The 23,673-nt window shown below is 44.4% G+C and overlaps 1 protein-coding gene across 2 annotated transcripts in view; it reads right to left on the reverse strand.

The window, feature by feature from the left end:
- STARD13 (StAR related lipid transfer domain containing 13) overlaps positions 1-16,841 on the reverse strand; it is a 406,771-nt gene extending 389,930 nt beyond the window's left edge. For both annotated transcript variants that reach the window (XM_033948072.1, XM_033948071.1), the window contains exon 1: positions 16,712-16,841. The gene's annotated coding sequence lies outside the window, so the exon portion shown is untranslated. The remainder of the gene's footprint in view (positions 1-16,711) is intronic.
- Positions 16,842-23,673: the final 6,832 nt, after the last annotated feature.

Here is a 23,673-nt window from a genome sequence, read left to right on the forward strand (position 1 = left end):
TACCCAAAGAGCTTAGCTGGCACCTGAGACATTGGGGGTGAGAACAGGGTTGTGCATACTATTCCCACAGAACTGCATTATACTATTCTTATTCCCTCCCCTTTTCTTTATCATATAACAGAAGAACAAACATTCAATACAGTTCAAGCCAAGTCAAATTTATCTTGACATACCACAGATTTAAAAAAAATAAAAATATATATATATATAAGTTGTGTACAACAATATCCAAGTAAACAGCAGGGAGTTCTTGGGACTCACTAGAAAGCAGAATCATGGTGTACTCAAGCTTTTTACTTTCCCCAAAAGGGAAAACCAACAAGGTCTGCAGTAAGCAAAATACAAGGAAAAACAAAGAAAAACTTCACTTCAACAATGAGTGCAATGGAGCTATCTATTGCAAAAAGACATGGATATTATTTTTCTTCTACCCGGACTTGGTCTCTGATTATGGACAAAGTGGATTCTTTGAATTAAGTTTGATGCTTTGGTGGGGGATGGGGAGGTTTTGGGGGCGGATTGTTTTGCTGGGACGACTTCCTGAAGAAACAACAGGGGGCTATCTCATGTTGGGGTTATGTTATAGTGCATTGGGGGGTGGGGTACAGTTTATGCGTGGGTATCTGGTTTATAGTTCTTTGGTATGATGCTGTATTTTTCTTTTAGAGATGGTAGTTTTTTTGCTGCTTTACTGTTGCATATTGCATTCTATTGCTGTGTGAGTTGATATTCACTTAATGCTGTTTTGTATATTTTATTCAAATTTCAATAAAAATCTTTAAAATAAAAAAAAAAGAATACAAAAAAACCCCCCAAAGAAAAACTGCAGACAAATGTACAAGGATGCAGGCTAAATTTATTATATCAAAACATATGAATGCGGTTAGTATTACCACCTTAAAACAAACCAAAGGACCCGACACGGTCCGTGTTTCGGTTAACACGCCTTCTTCAGGGGTCCTAGGTTGATATGGTATCAAATAAAACTGCAAACAAAAAAACTTAGCCTGTGTAGTTAAAAATCAATAACCGAAGGACGGTCTCTATATAAACCTGTGCATACACAGGCTAAGTTTTTTTGTTTGCGGTTTTATTTGATACTTTATCAACCTGGGACCCCTGAAGAAGGCATGTTAACCGAAATACGGACCGTGTCGGATCCTTTGGTTTGTTTTAAGGTGGTAATACTAACCGCATTCATATGTTTTGGTATAATAAATTTAGCTTGTACGTTTGTCTACAGTTTTTCTTTGTTTTTCCTTCTTTTTACTTTCCCCACCTGAGGCCTCTTCCTCCTCTTCGCTACTATGGTTGTTTGGAATCACCAGGTTGTTCCCAGCCCCAAGAAAATTCTTCCCTGCCAACTCACTAAGGCAACCTTCCAAAGCAGCTAACACTATTGTCTGCCACTACACTGACACCCTGAGGACCTGTTTAGACCGGTTACAGTTTAAGAAAATGTTAAAAATTCAATTATATGTGGAGACCTTCTTGTAAGCTATGTTGCAGAGCAGGGGTGCCCACACTTTTTGGGCTTGTGAGCTACTTTTAAAATGACCAAGTCAAAATGATCTACCAACAATAAAATTTTTAAAAAACACAAAGCACACTGTACGCAGAGAAAATGTTAATTATCATTTATATTCCGGGGGGTTTTCAAAGAGGTCAAGGCAGATGACTCTATGCACTGTCACCTCAGTAACAACCATACAAAAATAAACAAATATACCCCCCTCCTATTTTACTGAACCACGATAGCAGTTTTTGGCTTAGGGAGCTGCGCTGAATGCCCAGCGCTGCTCTCGACGATCATAGGCTCCCTGCGCTAAAAACCGCTATTGCGGTTTAGTAAAAGGAGGCCATGGTGCAAATATAAATTCTCAAAATGGACACATTTTGATCACTAAATTGAAAATAAAATCATTTTTTCTACCTTTGTTGTCTGGTGATGTTATGAGTCTCTGGTTGCATTTTCTTCTGACTGTGCATCCAATCTTTCTTCCCTTCTTCCAGACCTCATTCCCTCCCCCAACTTTTTCTTCCTCTCTCCCTGCCCTTTCTTTTTCCCTCCTCCCTTTCTTTTTTGCTCTCTTCATGCCCCCTTTCTTTCCTTCTGTCTCCCTGCCTGCCCCCTTTCTTTCTTTCTTCCTGCCCTCTCCCAAGCCACTGTCGCCGCCATCGGGGTACAGGCCCTCATGCCACTACCACCCCAAACTCTCCCTGTTTCCCTGTGTCAGGCCGACCAGCATTCCTCTCCCTGACATCAATTCTGCCATCAGAGAGGAAGTTCCGGGCCAGTCAGGCAGCAATTGGCTGGCCTGGAACTTTCTCTTCAACGGCAGAATTGACATCGGGGAGAGGAAGGCTGATCGGCCTGGTAGATTGTGAAGGCAACGTGAGTCTATCACGGAGCCCAGGATGGGCTCCGCGATCTACTCACTTTGTCTTGGCGATCTACCGGTCGATCGTGATCGACCTATTGGGCACCCCTGTCATAGAGAGATACCTAACAAGAATGATGATCTTTGCTCTATAACTACTGAAGATTGAGGATATGTAATTCCTTCCATTATAATCTCATTGTGGTGTGTTGACAGTATTCTGTAAGTTGCCTGTTGAGCCATCGTGAATGTGTTATTCTGTTAATCACTTAGTTATAGGTGGTCAAGAAATTGTAGAAATAAATAAATAGAAAACCTCTTTTTTTTTCCAGGTCTCCAACCTCTCACTGTTGAGATCTTTTCACACTCCTGGCACAGCTATCCGTCCCTGGGTACTGAGATTCCCTTTCCTAGCCATGGAGCCAGGAGCAGAATGGGGTGGACCCGGGGGCAGAACAAGGCGGGCCCGAGGGCGGGATGGGGTGGGGCCACGCATCAAGTTTCAAGTTTATTTTTACCAGATGCAAAATCTGGTAACCCTACTCTAGGGGCCATATGTCAATCAAAATTGGATGCATACAGTAAAAGGCAATAGAGCGATGAACTAAAACCAAAGGGTATAAGATTGATACAGTCGTTGCAGCCTAGGATGTAGATTATGGACAAAGGTGGTTCACAGCCAGCATAGAAAAATCTGGGAAATGCATTGCTCCCTCTAAGCCAGGGATCTCAAAGTCCCTCCTTGAGGGCCGCAATCCAGTTGGGTTTTCAGGATTTCCCCAATGAATATGCATTGAAAGCAGTGCATGCACATAGATCTCATGCATATTCATTGGGGAAATCCTGAAAACCCGACTGGATTGCGGCCCTCAAGGAGGACTTTGAGATCCCTGCTCTAAGCTGAGTGGGAGTTCTCCAAAGGCAAAGCTACCAATGGGGGGCGGTGCTTCAATACTGTGGTCTCACTTGCTAGTGTCAAGCAGGTTCCTTGGAGTCCTGCTGAGCTTGCCTTTCCCTCACTATTGAAAAAGTTATAGTGAAACAGCACCCCTAGCTGGCAGGACCATAGGTAGACTCCCACTCAGCTTAGAGCAGGGGTAGGGAACTCCGGTCCTCAAGAGCCGTATTCCAGTTGGGTTTTCAGGATTTCCCCAATGAATATGCATGAGATCTATTTGCATGCACTGCTTTCAATGCATATTCATTGGGGAAATCCTGAAAACCCGACTGGAATACGGCTCTCGAGGACCGGAGTTCCCTACTCCTGGCTTAAAGGAAACAGTGCCTGTAAGGAAGAGTTGGAAATAGATAAGCATCTCATAGTTGCCTGGATGGGAAAAGGTTTATATACTGAATTGCAGAAGGTGGCATGTCTCAGCCATTGGAAATGTTGTAAACACTAGAACATCACTGTATTTGAAAAGCATTGGGATCATGACCCTGGCAGAATTATGGAAAATGAAAAGATTATGATCTCTGGAGACATTCCCATTCTAACTGACAAAAGCTTGATGCAAGAAAACCAAACACTGTGAGAGAGAAAAGCACGAGAACAACACTAGTAATACAGGTGTTAGTGCCAAGTGACTATTCTTTGCATTAAGTAGAAAAAGAGATCTTCAAGTGCCAAGCAATGAGTCAGAAACCAAGAATGTGTGGCAGAACTTATACATATTTCCCATTGTTTTGGGTGCCACAGACTTGATTAAAAGGAATTTTTCATGCACACCTTGATAAGCCGAATACTTGATTGTATCCTATGAGCACTAGAAGGAAGCTCTCTTTGGCACAATGCAAGCACAACAGTGAGCACTAGCAGTAAATTTGAGAAACTGAAGTCATACGCCACATAAATTAAACTAAACCTTAAATTTATAGACCGGGTCATCTTCAAAAAAATGAAGCTCGACTCGGTTAACAATCAAAGGTGAACCAATAATAATAAAACAACAACAAAAAATCATAGAATGAAAAAAAAATCAGATAAGCCTAAATATACAAGTAAAAAAAGAAATTTAAACAGAGCGAGTTGCTAAATCCTTAGAAAATAAAAAGGTTTTTAGTGCTTTACAAAGTAATTGAAGAGAGTTCAGGTCTCTTATCATAGATGGGATTGAATTCCAAACCTCCGTTAATTTAAATATGTAAGAATTCATCAATTTTCCTTTAGATCTAATTTTATTAAAAGAAGGGATAGAGAGTTTTAATCTCTGTGTATTTCGTGAGAGACAAGATCTTTGAGCGTTCCAGATTAATGGAACCAAAGGAGAGAAAATACCAAACAAGAGTTTAAAAACAATACAAGAACATTTAAATTGAATCCTGAAACAGACAGGAAGCGAGTGTAGTCTTTCTTGGTACAGGAATGAGGTTCTTTATTGTCACGGTAAGCACGTAACTTACTCATTTGGAGACATTACTCCCATGTACTTTTAAAGCTTGAATTCCATTTTCTTAAGTTCTAAGAAGCCATTCATCATTGCCTTCCTTCTGTTCTCAAAATGAGTTACTCAAACCTCTAAGAGATTAAGGACAACAAATACTGTAGGCTCCAGGAGTTACAGTTTAATGGAATAACTCAAGTTCTCAGCACACACCCAGTCCATTGGATTTTCAGGATATCCAGAGTGATTATGTGGGCAGGGGAAATAGCCTCATGGTTAGAGAAGCAGGCTGGGAACTAGCAGGCCCAGGCTTAAAGCCATAGCACCTTCTTGAGGCCTTGGGCAAGCCTCCATTTCCTTTGTATAGCTGAGGGTGGTGTTGGCAACCTTACCCTGCTTAGGGCCTGTCATAGAAACCACACTTGTGCAGCTCCCATAAACTATTTGTGGCTAAGTGCATGAGCACAAAGGAGAGAGAGCAAGAAAGAGCAAGAAAGAGAATGATTATGCATTATATATATATGCAGGTAATGCATGCAGTCTGTCTCATACATATTGAATGTGCCTAGGGTAACCAGATGTCTGGATTTCCCCGGACATGTCTGAGGGTTCAGACGGCTTTTCAAAACCCAACACTTTGTCCGGGTTTTGAAAAGCCTCCTCAAATCGAGTTGGGCTGGGAGGAAGTCCGTGCATGCATGGACTTCCTCCCTGCCCAACACGATTTGCGGACAAGAGCAGGCAGTGGGGGGCGGGGCTATGGCGGGACTAGAGGTGAGATTTGGGCTGGGATGGGCAGAACTGGGCAGGCCTGGGGGGGTAGGTCTAGGGGTCTGGATTTTCCGATTGGAAAATCTGGCAACCCTAAATGTGCCTATCCTGAAAATCAGACTAGAAGGGTATGTCCTATGATCCAAGAGAATTCAACATCTTTGTTCTGAAAATTCAAATTCATTAGGGTATATATAGATATACATGGTGTCCAGAAAAAGCAGGACCCCCTTACTAATGCAATTGAAAATACATTAGTATAATGATTTTTTTCTTAGTTAATTCATAATTTGTGTTCAAAGTGTCCTCTTCCAATTTTGACACATTCACGAAGTCTTCAACACCACTGAGCTGTTGGCTCAATGAATTCTGGAGGCTTCATTAATAAAGCTTGATATGCTGGAGCTCCATCATGTTAACAAATAAAGGCCCCCTTTAATCAACCTACATTAGGGTTTTTATTGTGGGTTGCTGCAGTAAAAGCTCTGATGCTCATAGAAATTCTATGAGCGTTGGAGCTTTTACTGCAGTGACCCGTGATATAAAAAAAACACTAATGCAGTTTGATAAAAGGGGGCCAGAGTGCTCAGCAGTGTCTCAAATTTCAGGCAGAAGTTTCTGCTGCAATAAGACATTTTTGGGTTATTTGGGAAAATGTTGCGGGTCCCTTTTTTTCCCGGACACCGAGTAGAATAAGTACCCAATTTAATTTTTTTCACTTCCTTCTTTGAACATGGTAAATAATATAGAGTGGTATTTTTGATAGAACGTCTAAGTCCGTGTTTGGACTTTTTGGGAAACGATGTTCAAAATTCCAGTAGAGAAAATGACCAATTTCAAAACAGCAAAACATCTTTCTTTTATTTTTTAAAAATGACCATTTCTAGATGTTTTTGTGCTCAGTGCATCTATCTTTTAAGACCATTTTTGAAAAAGAAACATCCAAATGAAAAATGCACACAAACAAGCCATTGGGATGTACAAGCAGCCAGCATTCTTAGCAGACTGGCCACAGATGTCTGAGCAGAGCAGAGGGGCACTCTACATAAGGCGGATAGGAAACAGAGAGTGGAGGTAAATGGACAATACTCGGACTGGAAAAGCGTCATGAGTGGAGTGCCGCAGGGTTCAGTGCTCGGGCCCGTGCTCTTCAACATATTTATAAACGACCTGGAAATTGGTACGACGAGTGAGGTGAATAAATTTGCAAATGATACAGTTATTCAGAGTAGTGATGACACAGAAAGATTGTGAAGACCTACAACGAGACATAAATGGACTTGAGGAATGGGCCACGAAATGGCAAATGAGGTGCAACGTGGATATGTGCAAGGTGATGCATGTCGGTAACAAAAATCATATGCACGAATACAGGATGTCCGGTGCTGTAAAGAGCCCCCAGGAAAGAGACTTTGGAGTGCTTGTAGATAAGTCAATGAATCTGTCCGCGCAATGCGCAGTGGTGGCGAAAGGGGAAAACAGAATGCTAGGAATGATTAAGAAGGGGATCACAAACAGATCTGAGAAGGTTATCATGCCACTGTACCGGGCCATGGTACGCCCCCACCTGGAATACTGCATCCAACACTGGTCGCCGTACATGAAAAAGGACATAGTACTACTCAAAAGGGTCCAGAGAAGAGAGACAAAAATGGTTAAGTGACTGGAGGAATTGCTGTACAATGAGAGGCTAGAGAAACTGGGCCTTTTCTCCCTTGAAAAGAGGAGACTGAGAGGGGACATTCAAGATAATGAAGGGAATAGACTTAGTAGATATAGACAGGTTGTTCACCCTCTCCAAGGTAGAGAGAATGAGAGGGCACTCTCTAAAATTAAAAGGGGATAGATTCTGTACAAACGTAAGGAAGTTCTTCTTTACCCAGAGAGTGGTAGAAATCTGGAACGCTCTTCTAGAGGCTGTTATAGGGGAAAGCACTCTCCAGGGATTCAGGAAAGGGTTAGATAAGTTCCTGCTGAACCAGAACGTACGCAGGTACGGCTATACTCAAATAGGACACTGGTCTTTGACCTATGGGCCGCCGCATGAGCGGACTGCGGGGCACGATGGACCACTGGTCTGACCCAGCAGCAGCAATTCTTATGTTCTCATGATGCCTGAGCGCATCCCAAGGCATGCCATTTTAAACTGTGTCAGGCATGTATTAGTGCCTTGTGCTCAGAAATAAATTATTGACTTGTAAAGTAAGGTATGAGTAAATTTCTAAACTGCCTTGATGTGTTCTTTAGTTCAGAAAGCAGTTAATCAAACAATTTTATAAATCAAATAAGTACAAGCAAGATTATTAATAAAACAATTTATCAAAAATTTTCTTTCGCACAGACACAGAATCTGAAAAACCATTGACAAGTATTATCTTAACTTGTAGCGTTACAGAAACAGCCCTTTCTAATCTTAGCTACAGTCAGAGGGTTTGACTATTAAGGCAAGTCATTCAAGCTAAAAGCTGAATACTGCCCTAAGCTAAAATTCTGAGGGGCAGCATCAATGATATGCAAAGAAATGTGCCAAATACATGTCAGGACTCTCCTGTAGTACAAATCGCCTCATAAAATCTAATCCTAAGCTTTGGCTGACCTCATGGTAAAAGCATGCCTCTTAATGAACAAGCAAGTGGAAACATTGAGCAAACATACTGAATATTTCACATAGTTATTGGTGGGTGTTGCCCAAACCACTTAAACAATAAATACATGCATTCATCACAAAATAAGCCTCAAAGGATATGGTCAGCATTAATTCAAAAGCACTGTCAAATTACACCTTCGACAGTTATTTGGTTAAGCTCATTAGCTTATGGTATATTGGCTGATCTGTATTAAGTTTGGATATGATGTTTCCCATTTTGACAAAAAAAATTGTACAATTAACACACTAGTTTGAAGTGAACATTATATTACGGGAAAAGAACTATAAATAAGAAACTTTTCTGTTAAGGATTATGGCCTTCTTTTACTAGGCCACGGTAGAGGTTTCTACCATGGCCTGGAGCACTAAAATCTCTGATGCTGACAGGAATTCTATGAGCGTTGGGCAGCATTGGAGCATTTCGTGCTCTGGGCCATGGTAGAAACTTGTGGCTTACTAAAAGGGGGTGGGCGGTAACTTCTCAGCAAAGCAAAAAGAAGAAATGCATTTCCCTGATTCTAAGAGGCTGCACAAAGAAATTCCAAACTTCAGGTTTTCAATATCAGTCTGAATTCTTTACCCCTTCAAATAAGACCTATTACAAACTGTTATTTTGCAAAATTTCAAAATATTTGAGGAGATAATGCTTTTCTGAGGTTATTAGTGGTTTTAGCCCAATTAGGCCTAGTTATCTAGTACATGTTATCTGCATAGGACTCTTGAGTATTTCAAAATATTGGAATATTATTTTGTATTTATATACAAGTCAGTATTCAGAGTGATTTAAGCAGGCAGGAGAGGTGCCTGCCCACTTAAATCTCTAGGGGCCAACTAACTGCCAATATTCAGTGGCATTATGAGACTCAAAGGTAAAGAGGAGAAATATGTAGAAGCTGATAAAGATAAGGCTGAATTGCTTAACAAATATTTTGGTTTTCTGTTCACACCTGAAACGATGGGAGTGGGACCACAGAGAACAAATACAAATAGGGATAGAGGATTGTGTTTGTGAGGAGCTAGTTTCTCTGAAGGTGGACAAAGCAATGGAACCAGATGTTGTACATCCGAGGGTATTGAAGGAACTTAGGAAAGTTCTGGCAGTTCCACTAGCTGACCTTTACAATGCCTCTCTAGAACTGAGAGTGGTACTGGAGTACTGGAGAAGGGCAGACATAGTAAGTCTGACTTCTATGGTAAGCAAATGAATGAAAACACTTTTAAAACAGAGAATAATGAACTTTCTGGAATCCAGTGGATTATAGGACCTGAGGCAACACGGATTCACTAGAGGCGGGTCTTGTCAAACAAATCTGGTCAATTTCTTTGATTGGGTGACCAGAGAATTGGATAGAGGACTTGCGCTAGATGTGATGCATTTAGATTTTAGCAAAGCCCTTGACAGTGTTCCACACAGGCATCTAATAAATAAACCGGGTAGTACTAGAAGAGAGGTACAGGGGAAGGGTGTGTGTACGGTTGTGTGGGGGGATGTGGAGAGGAGAACGAGTGCTGACGCCCCCACCAAGAGGGCGCCTAGGGCAGACCTACTCCCTACCCCCCCTTACTATGCCACTTTGCATATTCATTGTGGATATCCTCAAAGCCTGATGGAACTAGGTGCATCTCAAGGACTGGGTTGAGAAGCACGGGGGTTACTGTTTCTTAAGTAATTAAATCATAGGCATTGGAAAGGGGGAGGCCACAAGGACTATGGCCTTCCCAAAAATTGGCGGTCAGAGTCAGTTATGGCTCTACTCCCCCCACCCACCTCCTCCCAGCTGCTGTAATTTTAAAATCTTCCGGCAGCTGCCGTGCAGCATCGCTGCAGAATTAAGACTTCCAGGGCAAGCCTACTCGTTGATGCTGCATGGCGGCTGCCGAAAGATTTTAAATTATAACAGCTGGGAAAGGTAGGTGGGGGAGTTGGGAGCTGGAGAGAGAGGTCGAGCCACAGGATCCTACTGTGGCTAGAGCAGAGTCTTTGCCCCCCCCCCCCCCCGCCACCCAGGAAAAAGCGTTCTGCTGCCTATGAGTTAAATAAAAAATCTCCCATGATGCAGAGATGGTTGTTGGGGGTTCCAAGTTCCATGTTACAGTTTTGAAACAACTCAATTAGCCCGCAGCTTTCAGAATGGTCCATTTAGATTGGTTAGAGCAGGGGTAGGGAACTCCGGTCCTCGAGAGCCGTATTCCAGTCGGGTTTTCAGGATTTCCCCAATGAATATGCATGAGATCTATTTGCATGCACTGCTTTCAATGCATATTCATTGGGGAAATCCTGAAAACCCGACTGGAATACGGCTCTTGAGGACCGGAGTTCCCTACCCCTGGGTTAGAGTGATCATGCGGTCTAATCATATTTAAATGACTTTTGAGATTGGATAAAAGAGTCAGATTGGGTTTATTCTCTGCCAGTTCTTCTTAAATCAGTAATTTGAAAGGGGGCGTGGAGTTGACGGTGAAGGTACAGCTCTTCAAATATTGACTCTCTCATGCCATGAACCCCTTCCTGCTTATAGTACAGATGAATGCTGCAAAGTTGCTAAGCGACATGAGTGAGCTAGTAGCTGCAGAAGTGATGTGGCTTACCAGTGTTCCATATAAATAAAATCTCAAATGTCAGGTGTGGTGGACATGACAATGACGCTGACGGCACAGTGCGCAGCGGCCGCTAAGAGAGCGAATAGAATGCTAGGTATAATCAAGAAGGGTATTGCAACCAGAACAAAAGAAGTTATCCTGCCTTTGTATCGGGCGATGGTGCGTCCGCATCTGGAGTACTGCGTCCAATATTGGTCGCCGTACCTTAAGAAGGATATGGCGATACTCGAGAGGGTTCAGAGGAGAGTGACACATTTGATAAAAGGTATGGAAAATCTTTCATACGCTGAGAGATTGGAGAAACTGGGTCTCTTTTCCCTGGAGAAGAGGAGACTTAGAGGGGATATGATAGAGACTTACAAGATCATGAAGGGCATAGATAGAGTAGAGAGGGAAAGATTCTTCAAACTTTCAGAAACTAAAAGAACAAGAGAGCATTCAGAAAAATTGAAAGGGGACAGATTCAAAACGAATGCTAGGAAGTTTTTCTTTGCTTAACGTGTGGTGGACACCTGGAATGCGCTTCCAGAGGGCTTAATAGGGCAGAGTACAGTACTGGGGTTCAAGAAAGGATTGGACAATTTCCTGTTGGAAAAGGGGATAGAGGGGTATAGATAGAGGATTACTGCACAGGTCCTGAACCTGTTGGGCCGCCGTGTGAGCGGACTGCTGGGCACGATGGACCTCAGGTCTGACCCAGCGGAGGCATTGCTTATGTTCTTATGTGAAATGAGAACGGTGAGAAACCGAAAGGTCATCTACGTACCTCTCTCATACGGATTGCTCCCCTAACCCAAGCCCCTGAAACAATGTATGGTGCTATCAGAGCCCAAACCGCTTCCTTCAGTTTTCTATTATTTGGTCAGTAAGGAAATGCCTGCCAGCTGCCATTTTTATGTTTATGCAATAGCCAGACTAAGCAACTGTAATCACCCAAAACAAAAGAACATGGAATGTGTTTAAAATAGACCTATTAAGGTGCACAGTTCATACTGATTAGTGCAACAGTACAAGCAAGCAAACATACAAAAGATACGATTGCAACTATCACAGGGTAAAATGGTGCTCTAGATGAGAGCTGCTTCACTTTTGGACTTGTGTGCTCGTCAACTCACACACCGACTGGAAAGAGCTATGTGGTGCCCTCCCCGGCTTGATTTCTAGGGCAGTCACTGTTCATGCCTACCCCTCGCAGCAGCTCTCTACACATAAGCGGTAGGCTCTGTTCTAGTCAAGGCACTCAAAGATGACAAATATAAGGCCTTAGGAAATGTATTTATGGTAATAAATAAATGAATAAGGCTGTTATAAGGCTTTCCCCTTTTGCTCTCTGCCTTCGAGAGCCCAGATTATCCAGGCAAGTCATCATGGGGAAGACAGCAAGAAAAAAAAATGTATTTCCAAACTGGGAATGTCTAGTTTAAACACTTTTGATTTTGCTTCACAATAGCCAAGATCGTGGAGACAATAGTGTTCGTTACTTTCTGGTATGACACATAAATTTGCATTACTTTAGAGCCACATTGTACTAAGGCCTAGATTCACTAAGGGCACGGATCTGATCTGATCCGATCCATGTCCCGGGGGCTGATTCACCAGTCGTCCTCATACAAATGAGGGCGATCGGAATCACACCCCCAACCAACTGATTCGGATCGCTGAACAGCGTTCCTTGAGCATGCGCAGACCTTTTGTAGATAGTCTGCGCATGCTTAACGAGCAGTGACCTTTTTTTTTTTTAGTTTTTGGTTTTACTTTTCTTTGCGAGCTCGTGGTTTTAACCCACGGGTTAAAAACACGGGTTGTAGTGCGGGAAATGGCAGGAGAGTTGGGGCGGCGAGAGGAGGAGATTCGGGGCGGCAGAAGAGATTTGGGGCAGGAGAGCAGAGTCAGTCAGGAGAGGGGATCAGGGCGGCGAGACGAGATTTGGGGCAGGAGAGCAGAGTTGGGCAGGAGAGGAGAGCAGGGCAGTGAGATGAGAGTCAGGGCAGGTGGGTAGAGTCGGGCAGGAGAGCGGAGCAGGGCGGCCAGAGGAGAGTCGAGGCAGGAGAGCAGAGCAGGGTGGCCAGAGGAGAGTTGGGGCAAGAGAGCAGAGCAGGATGGCCAGAGGAGAGTCAGGGCAGGAGAGCAGACAGGAGAATCCAGGCCAAGAGAGCAAGATGTAGTTGGAAAGCAGTTAGCGACTGGTCCCCAGCAGTCGCTTCTTTTGTTGATCAGCCAGCCCAGTCGGTTCTCAAGATTTGTTTTGTGAATCACTGCCTGCCTACATTTTAATGCCGATGCCTCTCATTTGGATTGGAGGATGATTGGGACAGAGATTAGTAAATCGGGCTAGAGGAAAATCGGGTCCCAAAGGGGTCGCAAACCGATCAGTTTGCTTAGTGAATCTAGCCCTTTGACTATACAAGAAAGAGTGTCTATTAGCTTTAACAGTTTGGTTAGACTCTTGATACAGGCTGTTTGGACTGAAACATGTATGTGTTGAGCCTCTATTTGAATGAATAAAGTACTCTAGCACCCAGAGGTCGCCTTTACTGTCTTTTGTTGTTTAAACACTACTCCATAGCACAGTATGATGGATAAAAAAGAGAAAAGGCAGAAACAATATGTAAGTTGTAACCCTCCCTTTATTTTTCTAAGACACAGTGTCCATTCCCTCCCTTTCCATGCAATGCTCCCTTTTTACACATGAGGTTACATTGCACTTATCTGTATCTATTAATTGAAAGCCATATCTGTTTGCATAACCTTTGACACGTGAGGTGTTGTCACAATTTTATCATCTGTATGTATTCTGCAAAAGCTGTATATTTCCTGACATTGTCAACCTGTCACATGAATATCATCTCTCTCCTATTGCCAGCCTGTAAATCTCACCATGACCCTATCAGTTTTGGATTATTAAACATTCATTAACATCTCCCTTATGTCACATCTTTCATTGTGAACACAAGCAAAAAAAACAAAACAAAAATCCAACAAAACTGCAGTAATATATCTGACAGCAAACCAAAAAGAGAACTGCAGGGATGATGCACAAGATACCAAGAGGGGCATAATCGAAAGAGACGTCTAAGTCTCTTTACGTCCATCTCGCAAGTTGCCCAAAGGAAAAAAACAGCTTAAGACACATTTTCGAAAAATACGTCCAAAATTTTTTTTGGTTTCTAAAATCGTCTAACTTTACGTCCTGCCGATCTGATCGTCCAAGCCGCTAAATCGTCCATCTTTATACCACATTTTTGTCCAACTTTTTGTCCAAGTACAAAATGCCTAGAACAAGCCCTGTTGGATGTGGGAGGGGTCTGCAAAGTGATGGACTGCACACCCAGACATGGCACCTAAATAGTAGGGTACCTTACAGGGCACTGCTGTGAACTTCACAAAAAGGGTACCATGTCTTCCCCTCCCTACAGCTACCTTATAGGTTACAGTGAGCCCCCCAAACCACCTCCAGAATCCCCTAGACCTACTTATCTACCACCCCAATAGCCCTTATGTCTGCAGGAGCCACTTATATGCCAGTAAAAAAGGGTTTTGGGGTGTATAGGGCAGTGCACATGTTTAAGTATCAATGCCATGATTGCAGGGGCTTATGGGCATGGGTCCTCCTTTCCATGAGTCCTTAACCCACCCCAAGACGACTTAAGCTGCCTCTGTGCTGGATGACTAGGCTTTCCTATGCCAGGCTGCCAGGTGATGATGGTCTGGAGGCTGAATTTTAAAGGTGTGATTAATATTTTTATGGGGGTGGGTGATCACTGGGGTAGTGTGTGGGGGTCTGTATTATATGTTTTCAGTGCTTATCTGGTGAGTTTAGGTGGGTTTTTGTGACTTAGACCATGTTTTAGATGGTCTAAGTCACAACGTCCAAGTTCCGGTGATCGTCGGCTGTATAGCTTTCGGTTATACATGCTGTATGACTAAGTCTAAACTTGAAACCCAATAGATATTCTTCTCATGGTGGGAGTCAAAGAGCATCACATGAAATGAATGGGATAATTAGGGCTAAATTTACTAAGCAGTGCTATCATTTTATTGCATGCCAACTCACATTAATGTGTTATTTGCCAAATGTCCCACTTTATGCAATGAGACCCTTTTAGAAACAGTATGCATTAATGCATGTTAGTAGAGAGTGATACAACTACACCTTTTGGTAAAATCAAAGTCAAAACACTGCCTTCCGTCTGCATGAGAAAGTGGAAAATGGTTTGAATACCTGCTGTACTGAACGAATGCCTGGAATATTTGACAGTTCATGGCTCTGCCAGGGATTATGCAAGGAAAACAAGATTTAAACCTGTCCTCTTTCTTCAAAGCTAAGCACAATCATGGGAAAACTGTAGAATTTTATTTTTGATTTGCAATTATATAATAATTCACCTGTGCTTAGTGACAATTGAAAAAATATGGAACATTAGGTTTATGGGTTGGGTTTTTTTGTTGTTGTTTTTATAGCAAGAAACTGCTATAATGTCACAGATATTTGAGCTTTATACAGCAATAAAGGGTATCCACGGTGATTTAGGGATCCTTTTATTAAATGACTGTGGAGGTTTCTATCACAGGCTGGCGAGGTAAATGCTCCAACACTCATAGGAATTCTATGAGCATCGGAGCCTATAACTTGCCAGCTCACGGTAGAAACCTCTATCGCCATTTAGTAAAACCCAGCGTTAGTGATATGCAATGAGTTCAAAAGAAAGCACATAAGCATTGCCTCTGCTGAGTCAGACCATAGGTCCATCACGCCCAGCAGTCCGCTCCCGCGGTGGCCCCCCAGGTCAATGACCTGCAGCGATCTATTTCTCTACTACTCTATTACTTTACAGCCTTCTGTACTGTATAGTAACCCTCTAATTGTACCCATGGATCCCCTTCTCCTTCATGAACTCGTCCAATCCCCTTTTGAACCCCAAAGTCGTACTCTGCTCTACTACCTCCTCTGAAAGCGTATTCCAGGTCTTCACCACCCTCTGCGTGAAGAAGAACTTCCTAGCATTTGTTCTGAACCTATCTCCCTTCAATTTTTTTTGAGTGCCCTCTAGTTTTTGCTGCCCCTGCTAGTCTGAAGAATCTGTCCCTCTCTACCTTCACTATACCCTTCATGATCTTATGAGTTTCTATCATATCCCCTCTAAGTCTCTGCTTTTCCAGGGAAAAGAGCCCCAGCCTCTCAGCATATGAGAGGTTTTCCATGCCCTTTATCATTTTTGTCGCTCTCCTCTGGACCCTTACTTTTAATTTACAGACCCCTATTACAAGTACATTAAAAACAAAACAAAACAACAACCCAAACATTCAAAATACATTTAACAAGCTCCCAACATGCATTTTAACTGGCATTACACAATCATATGCCTTTGAGATTGACAAACACCTTCTGTATCATCATGCACTTCAGAAATATGTTTCTGCAATCCTGCATAATAATGAGTAGAAATCCCTAAAGCTTACTTTCCAAAACAATTAATAATTGCTCTACTTGTCAACACTAGGCTTTCCATTCTAGGAACAACAGGGTTTAATTACTTTTCCCCTGCACAGTCAGACAAGCACCCAACTCCTAACTCAGTGCAGATTGACATTTGTCTAACATCCCAGTGATACTTCTGCCTTTTCAGGGGTGCTCTTGCCCACAAACACATTTACACATGGTGCACATTAAAACAAGATGAAATGATCCTAAACCGTATTGTCTGAACCAGGTCAGAAGTGCAGTGCAGTGTAGTGCTGGCTTACCACATTTTCGATAAAAAAAAATTACAGAAAAACCCAACCCTTACTATTTTATCAGACAAATATTTACAATCGGTTGCCAAGGTACTCGCAGCACTCAGAGTTGGCATCATAAACTAGCAAAGTCCTTGTAAATGAAACTCCAAATTTTCAGTTAAAATTGTTTTTGCATGAGAATTATTTACCTGGCAATTTCAGTTCCAAACAGCTTTGAAGGTTAAAGCAGCACATCAAAATATTCTACTTTTGTCTTCTTGCATAAAAAATCTTATCAGAGATTCATAGGCACATCTGCCGAGACCTGCTCTCTCTCTCTATACACCAATGGGGAGAGCAGGGCACAGCGTGTGGGAAGTGGCTTCCCTGGAAGCCTACCATACAAGCACATGCTCTCTTAGTCTGAGGTGCCAAATTGGCTTTGCTGACTGGATTACAAAGCACTTCATTATGGATGCCCCATGAACTTTATCAGAAAAAGAGCACAGCCAGCCTACAACACAGGCTCTGTGAGACTCTCAATGTGTATAAATTTAGACCTTTAACAATGCAATTTACCATGGTCAAGGCTATTCTGCTAATTAACTGCTGTATGAATTTCATGCAACTTCTCTGCTTTGCTTTATTTAAGATAAAAAAATAAAAGGGGGGGGGTCACGTGATGGCCGGCACCTGATCGGACGCCTGATCGCGGAGCTCCGTCCTCCCTGCACCATTCGGCTCCCCTAACGCCTGCCGCCGCCAATAAATTTTTGAACATTTCGGCTCCCGCACTTCCGGGTTCGCTCCCGCTGGGCTGGGGAGCGTCTGGTGCGTGAATCACGGTGGCGGCGTGGGGGATGCCGACTCGAGCCCCGAAGGCCCCAAGAAACAGCGTGGCACTGGCTCTCAAAATGGCGGGGACACAAACGGAGGCTCCAGCGGACCGCACCTCAGATGAGATGCTACAGGTATCCATGCGGAACCTTTCTCAGCTTTTAGATGATAAACTGGCCAAGCTGCACGCTGCCATGGATGAAATTAAAGATGTGCTGGCTGGCCATGCGGCGCAGATCCACCAAGTGGAGGACCGGGTCTCGGCCCAAGAAGACAGAGTGGTGGTCGCCGATGGCAGGCTTGATTCTTTGGAGACCCGAGTGTGCCAACTGCTCGAGAGAGTGGAAGACCAGGAGAATAGGGCCCGCAGAAAGAACCTCCGTCTGATAGGGCTCCCGGAGTCAGTTAAAGATTCTGAGCTTCTCCATGTGGTGGAAGGATGGCTGCCAAAGGAGCTGGGCCTGGCGGAGCAGGCTGGCCCGGTGGTGGTAGAGCGGGTCCATCGTGTTGGTCAGCGTCGCGATGGAGACGGACCGGGCTGCCTGAGGCCGCTGCTGGCCAGATTCCATAATTATGCCATCAAAGCACGCCTGTTGGACCTGTTCAAGAAAAATAGATCTCTGTCCTATGAAGGGGCTAAGATTATGCTATTTCAAGATTTCTCCACCAAAGTTGCAGAGCAGCGTAGGGCTCTTACGCCGTATTGCTCGCAGTTGGTCACGAGGGGAATAAGATTTGCATTTCTTTACCCCGCTAAGGTGAGACTAACTCATGAAAATCGGACTTTCACCATAAGCACGGCGGAAGAGCTGAAAAAGTTCCTTGAGAAGCTGCACTGTTTTGCTATGTTTTCATATGCCTGGGTGTTTTAACCCTCTAGAGTTTGTGTGGGGGTTCTCACTTTAGTTTTCTGTCGGGGGGCTGGGTGGTGGATGGGGGGACGAGAGTGTTCGTGTGAGAAGGGAGTGGGGAATGGAGGTAGCGCTGGGGTTTTGGATGTGTGTGTGGGGATTGTTTGGTGTACGAATGGTTGAGATGCGTGGGGGGTCTTGGGGTAGGGTTGAGGGGATGAGAAACGTTGGGATTAAGGTGGGAGGGGGGTTTTGGTGGGGCAGGGGTGGGGGGGATGCACCTGGGGTCTCTGATCGGTACTGTAATGATAATTCAGTGGGTGGCGTGCCGGTTTGGCTGGGAGGCCAGCGCTGCTGCCCCACAGACTTGTTGTCTCTGGGGGGACTTACTTCTTACCAACTGCTATTGTGGGTTCTGTTAAGATTGCCAGCTTCAATATAGATGGCTTGCACTCCCCAGTGAAGCGCAGCAAACTACTTCAATACTGTAAAAAATTAAAAGTAGATGTTTTACTGCTTCAGGAGACTCACCTTAGCGTGACAGAACATGTTAAACTAAAGAGGGATTGGGTAGGGGAAGTAGCTTTTGCTTCATATAACTCCAGACAGCGAGGTGTTGCTCTCCTCTTCCATAAAAAGCATCCTTGTACTATGCACAAGGTAATACAGGACCCTGAGGGGCGTTATGTGATCTGGGCAGGAGTTTTCTTGGGGAAGAAATATGTGTTTTGTTCTCTTTATGCACCTAATGTATACTCTCATAGATTCTTTTCTGTATTAGTAGCGGCTTTGACGCCTTTTTCTGAATACCAATTGGTACTAGGTGGGGACTTTAACATCACGGCAGACCCACTTGTTGATTGCAAGCCACCTAAGCCTCGATTGAAAGGGGGCGAACACAAGGGGGTGAATTTTGTGCTGCACCAACTGGGTCTGATTGATGTCTGGCGCACACTGCACCCTACTGAATCTGACTTCACTTTTCACTCTCAAGTGCATGATGTTCACAGCCGATTGGACTACCTGCTGGTGGCTCCTTCTTTGCTGGCGGGTATTCCACAAGTGGTGATTGAAGATGGTGTTTTGTCAGATCACCACTTGGTTTGGCTGGAGCTTATTGATAGGCTGGGGTCCCAGGGGTCGACTACTAGTTGGCGTATGAATCCCACGTTATACGAAGATGATGAGTTTAAAGATTCCTGGAACAACAATGGGATTTCTTTGTGAACGAAAACCCCGCTTCTGATGTATCAGAGGTGGTGTTTTGGGAGGCGAGCAAGGTGGTCTTGCGTGGTAAAATTATTGAGTATACCACCCGCAAGCGCAGAGCCCAAGATAAGACATTGTTGGACTTGACACACCGTCTGGCCGCGCTGCGTGGGAGTTTACATGCTCCGGGTGTCACGACAGCTCGAAAACAGTATTTTGACCTACGTAGGCAAATTAATGATTTATTGGCAGACAGAGCCCTTAGAGATATCAGATTGTATAAATATCGCCTCCATCGCTGGGGTAACAAAGCGGGGAAATTGCTTGCATCTTTGGTTGCCTCAAGGGCTCCAAAGCGCCTTATCTCAAGGATTAGGGCGCCTGATGGTAGAGAGGTAACTGCCCAAGCTGGGATACAGCAGAGTTTTGTTGATTACTATAGGGTGCTATATGATAAGGGGACCTGTGACACAGGACAGAGGACGACTTTCTTTCAAGACCTACAGCTTCCGTCCCTGGGACATGAGCAGCGAGAGGTGTTAAATGCCCCGGTGCGAGGGTTGGAAATTCAACCCGACGGATTGGGTTCTGAATATTATAAGTTGTTGGGGGTGCGAGTGGTGGGCCCATTTCAAGCCCTATGTGGGGCTCTTAGTAGAGGTGACCTGCCTCCGCATAGACTAACTCACGCCAATATTGTGGTTCTACCGAAACCGGGTCGAGCAGAAGATCAACTGGGATCCTATAGACCTATTTCTCTGCTCAATCAAGATATCAAGTTGTTTGCTGCTATTATGGCGGCTCGTCTGGGTCGGGTTTTGCCCAATTTAATTCATTCGGACCAGGCAGGTTTTGTGCCGGGCCGCTATTCTTCTGCGAATGTGCTGAGGGCGCTTTCGGTGCTTCAAAATCCTGGACTTGTTGGGCAACACCCGGGCCAGCAGAACGCTCTTATAGTTAGTCTAGACGCGGAAAAAGCGTTCGACAAAGTGTTATGGGACTATCTTTTTTGGGTTCTTCCTCAGTTCGGCATTATGGGAAGCTTTCTGACTGGGATTCGATCATTATACGCTCATCCTACGGCCCAAATCCTGATTAACGGGGAGCTTACCTCTTCTTTTGAACTCGAAAGGGGGACGCGCCAGGGATGTCCCCTCTCCCCGATGCTTTTTGTCTTGGCCCTAGAGCCTCTTGCGGCTAAGCTCCGTCAGAGCGCCGACATGCGTGGTATTTGGTTGGGTTCACAGGAATTTAAAATTAATTTGTTTGCGGATGACATGCTCATCTTTCTGGGAGATGCTGAAGAGGGGGTTCCTCGATTAATAGATCTTATACAGAGATTTGGAGCCTTTTCCGGGTTGCGTATTAATTTTGATAAGTCGGAGGCTCTGGCGGTCCGCCCCCCGTGCACTCTATGGCATGATCCCTCCTTCCCGCTGCAATGGTCTAAGGGCACGCTCAAATATCTGGGAATATATCTGCATGCAAATCCAGGGGTGGTCTATCGGAAGAACGTACTTGATAAATTAGATGCAGTCCGAGCTCTGTGTAAGAAGTGGATGGAGTTTCCCCTTTCGCTCCTGGGACGCATCGCCCTTATTAAAATGGTCCTCTTGCCGAAGCTCCTATATCCACTACAAATGGTGCCCATTTGGATCAAACAGAAAGATGTGCAGGCTTATAGGGGGGTCGTTTCATCCTTTATATGGTGCTCTCGTCGGGTGAAAATTGGCTATAACAAACTGATTAGGGGGCGCGAGCACGGTGGTGTGAACTTGCCCGATTTGCGTCTTTATAATGTTGCTGCATTGTTGAGATGGGTGCATGAATTATATACGGGAGTTGCCAGGTTCGACCCGACTGGATTCTGGTACCTTTTGTCAGCTCCGGTGTCAGTTTTTAACCTCCTGTGGCAGGGGGCGGGACCCTGCCCTTCTATGCTTCGACCCTTACGAATGGCCTGGTGCTGGTGGCGGTCTTCCTTGGGGGGCGCGGTGGGTCCTTCGCCTTTTACGGAATTGGTAGGTAACCCTAAGTTTCCTGCTGGTTCGTTACATGCATTTTTTACCTCAGTCCGGACGCACCCAGACGTCATCCCCTCTTTTCTGGCATGTCGGGACCGCTGGGGTTGGACCGCAGGGTCTATGTTGGCTTACCTGCAGATGCGTAGCTATTGTTTGGCGCTCCGTTCGTCGGAGGGCAGCTTGCCCACTTTCACTTCCTTGGATCAACAGTATTTGTCCACCCCATCGGAATTTAACACGCTCTCGGAGTGGTATAAAGTGGGGAGGGAAAGACGATCTGACAGGTTTCTTGATGCTATGGCATCGGATTGGACTTCGGCTTTGGGAGAGCAGGTCAATGCTGATGAATTAGTTTTGTGTTTTCAGGAATGCGCCTCAGCCTCACCTAATATGAGTTTGCGGGAAGTGCACCTGCAGATTCTGCACCAATCTTATTTAACGAGAAGTAAGGGACGAACGATGGGGTTATGGCCTGATGACTACTGCCCCCATTGTCCGGCTCGTCGGGACACCTTGGTACATCACTTTTTGGAGTGTTCACATGTAGGGCCCCTGTGGATTTTTGTGCTTCGGGAGCTGGAGAACGTTATAGGATTATCTATAGACTGGTCTATAAGACGTTGCTGTTGGGTGTCACAGGTCCCCTGGTGGAAGCGGGTGTTAGCGATCCTGGACGGCGCTTTCTTTTAGTGGCCTTAGGAATCACTAAGAAGCTAATTCTTCGCCACTGGATTGGTACCACGCGGCCAACAGTGCAACAGTAGCGGGCTAATATGTTTCTGATGACTGGGTGGGAGCGGCAGCACTGCCGGGGGGCTGCGAGCTGGAAATCTAGGACCTATCTGGATTATTGGAGTTCCTTTTAGGGCTGGTTAGAGATCATGGGTGCATAGGGTGGGGGCCCGGGGGGGAGGGGGTGGAGGGGAGGGTTTCATTCAAAATTTGGATCTGCATGGGGGATGATATGCTGTGGATTTATCTATGTTTGTTTACTATTTGTTTACTCTTTACCTGTACCCTTGATTATGTACATGATGATCTTCTTGTATGGTCATAATTTGTATTATCTCGTATGCATTGATCCTTTAATAAACATATTTTCAAAAAAAATAAAATAAAAGGAATACTTTGTATCAGAAAAAGCTTTCAGTAGGTATTTAAACTGTCTCAAAGAGGCATGTCGAAGATTTAGACCGTGAATTCTCTGCACTCCTATTTATCATTTGAAGAATTTGTGCCCTTGCTGTGCACATGCTCTGAACTATACTGAGCTCCAGAATGAAAAATAGGAAGATTATTCTACTGCTCTGCTATAATCAGATCCAGATGTCTGAAATGATAGCAAGAGGCAAAAATGGATTATATCTCTATACTATATTCTAAAAACTCCTTCATTTCTGGGGGTATGGAATGAGAGCTTTGGATCCTCTCCAGTGAGAAAACGCGCCACAAGTTGCTCAGAAATCATACTCATTACATCACATTGGGCCTTACTGTTAAAAGCTTTTTTTTCTGCTTTAGACAGATACACATGCTTTACAAATTGGTAACCATCTGTGATCTAAGTTCTACAACATGGCATCTTCAACTGTGGGTAGCAACCCCATGTTTGAGACATCATCAGCCCATGACTCTGGGGATTCAGGGGGAGGGGTCATACACTTTCAGTGGCTGCACAAATGGGATCCCAGCCACAGAAAGTTTAATAAGTGCTCTTCAAGAAGTATACCAGTCTCCCTTCTCTCTGCCAAGCAGGAAAGGCAATGGACAAGAAACAATTTTGAAGCCACTGGCACCCTATGTGGTTACACTGCCCACAAATAGCTTGCTATGGCCCTGGGTCCTGCCATTTGACATATAGGGGGCAGGAGAAGAAAACCTTGCGTGCATGCATGTGGATGATGAAAGCCCCACCACTGTGCTGATAATGGCTGCTTCTCTGCCACTGTTTTGCTGGCTCTGCTGATGCTATGTTGCTACCCTAGGCAGACACCTAATCTGCCTAGTGGAAGAGCCAGTTCTAATAGCAGTATACTGTATATAGCAAGCATTAAGAAAGCTTTGTGAACATAGACACCCTTATAAGAGGCTTGGCAACCACTAACTTCTCTTCTTGGCCACTGCCTTCTTGAGTTCAGGGCAACCTGAAGGAACTGCAACTGTATCTTCTCTTCGTGCCTCTTGCTTACTTGTGTGACCCCCCTGAAAATGTCCCTTTGTTGGGTGTGGAAGGAGGGATTTTCAGGGTGG

Source organism: Geotrypetes seraphini, chromosome 6, assembly GCF_902459505.1.
Source record: "Geotrypetes seraphini chromosome 6, aGeoSer1.1, whole genome shotgun sequence".
Taxonomy (NCBI): Eukaryota; Metazoa; Chordata; class Amphibia; order Gymnophiona; family Dermophiidae; genus Geotrypetes; species Geotrypetes seraphini.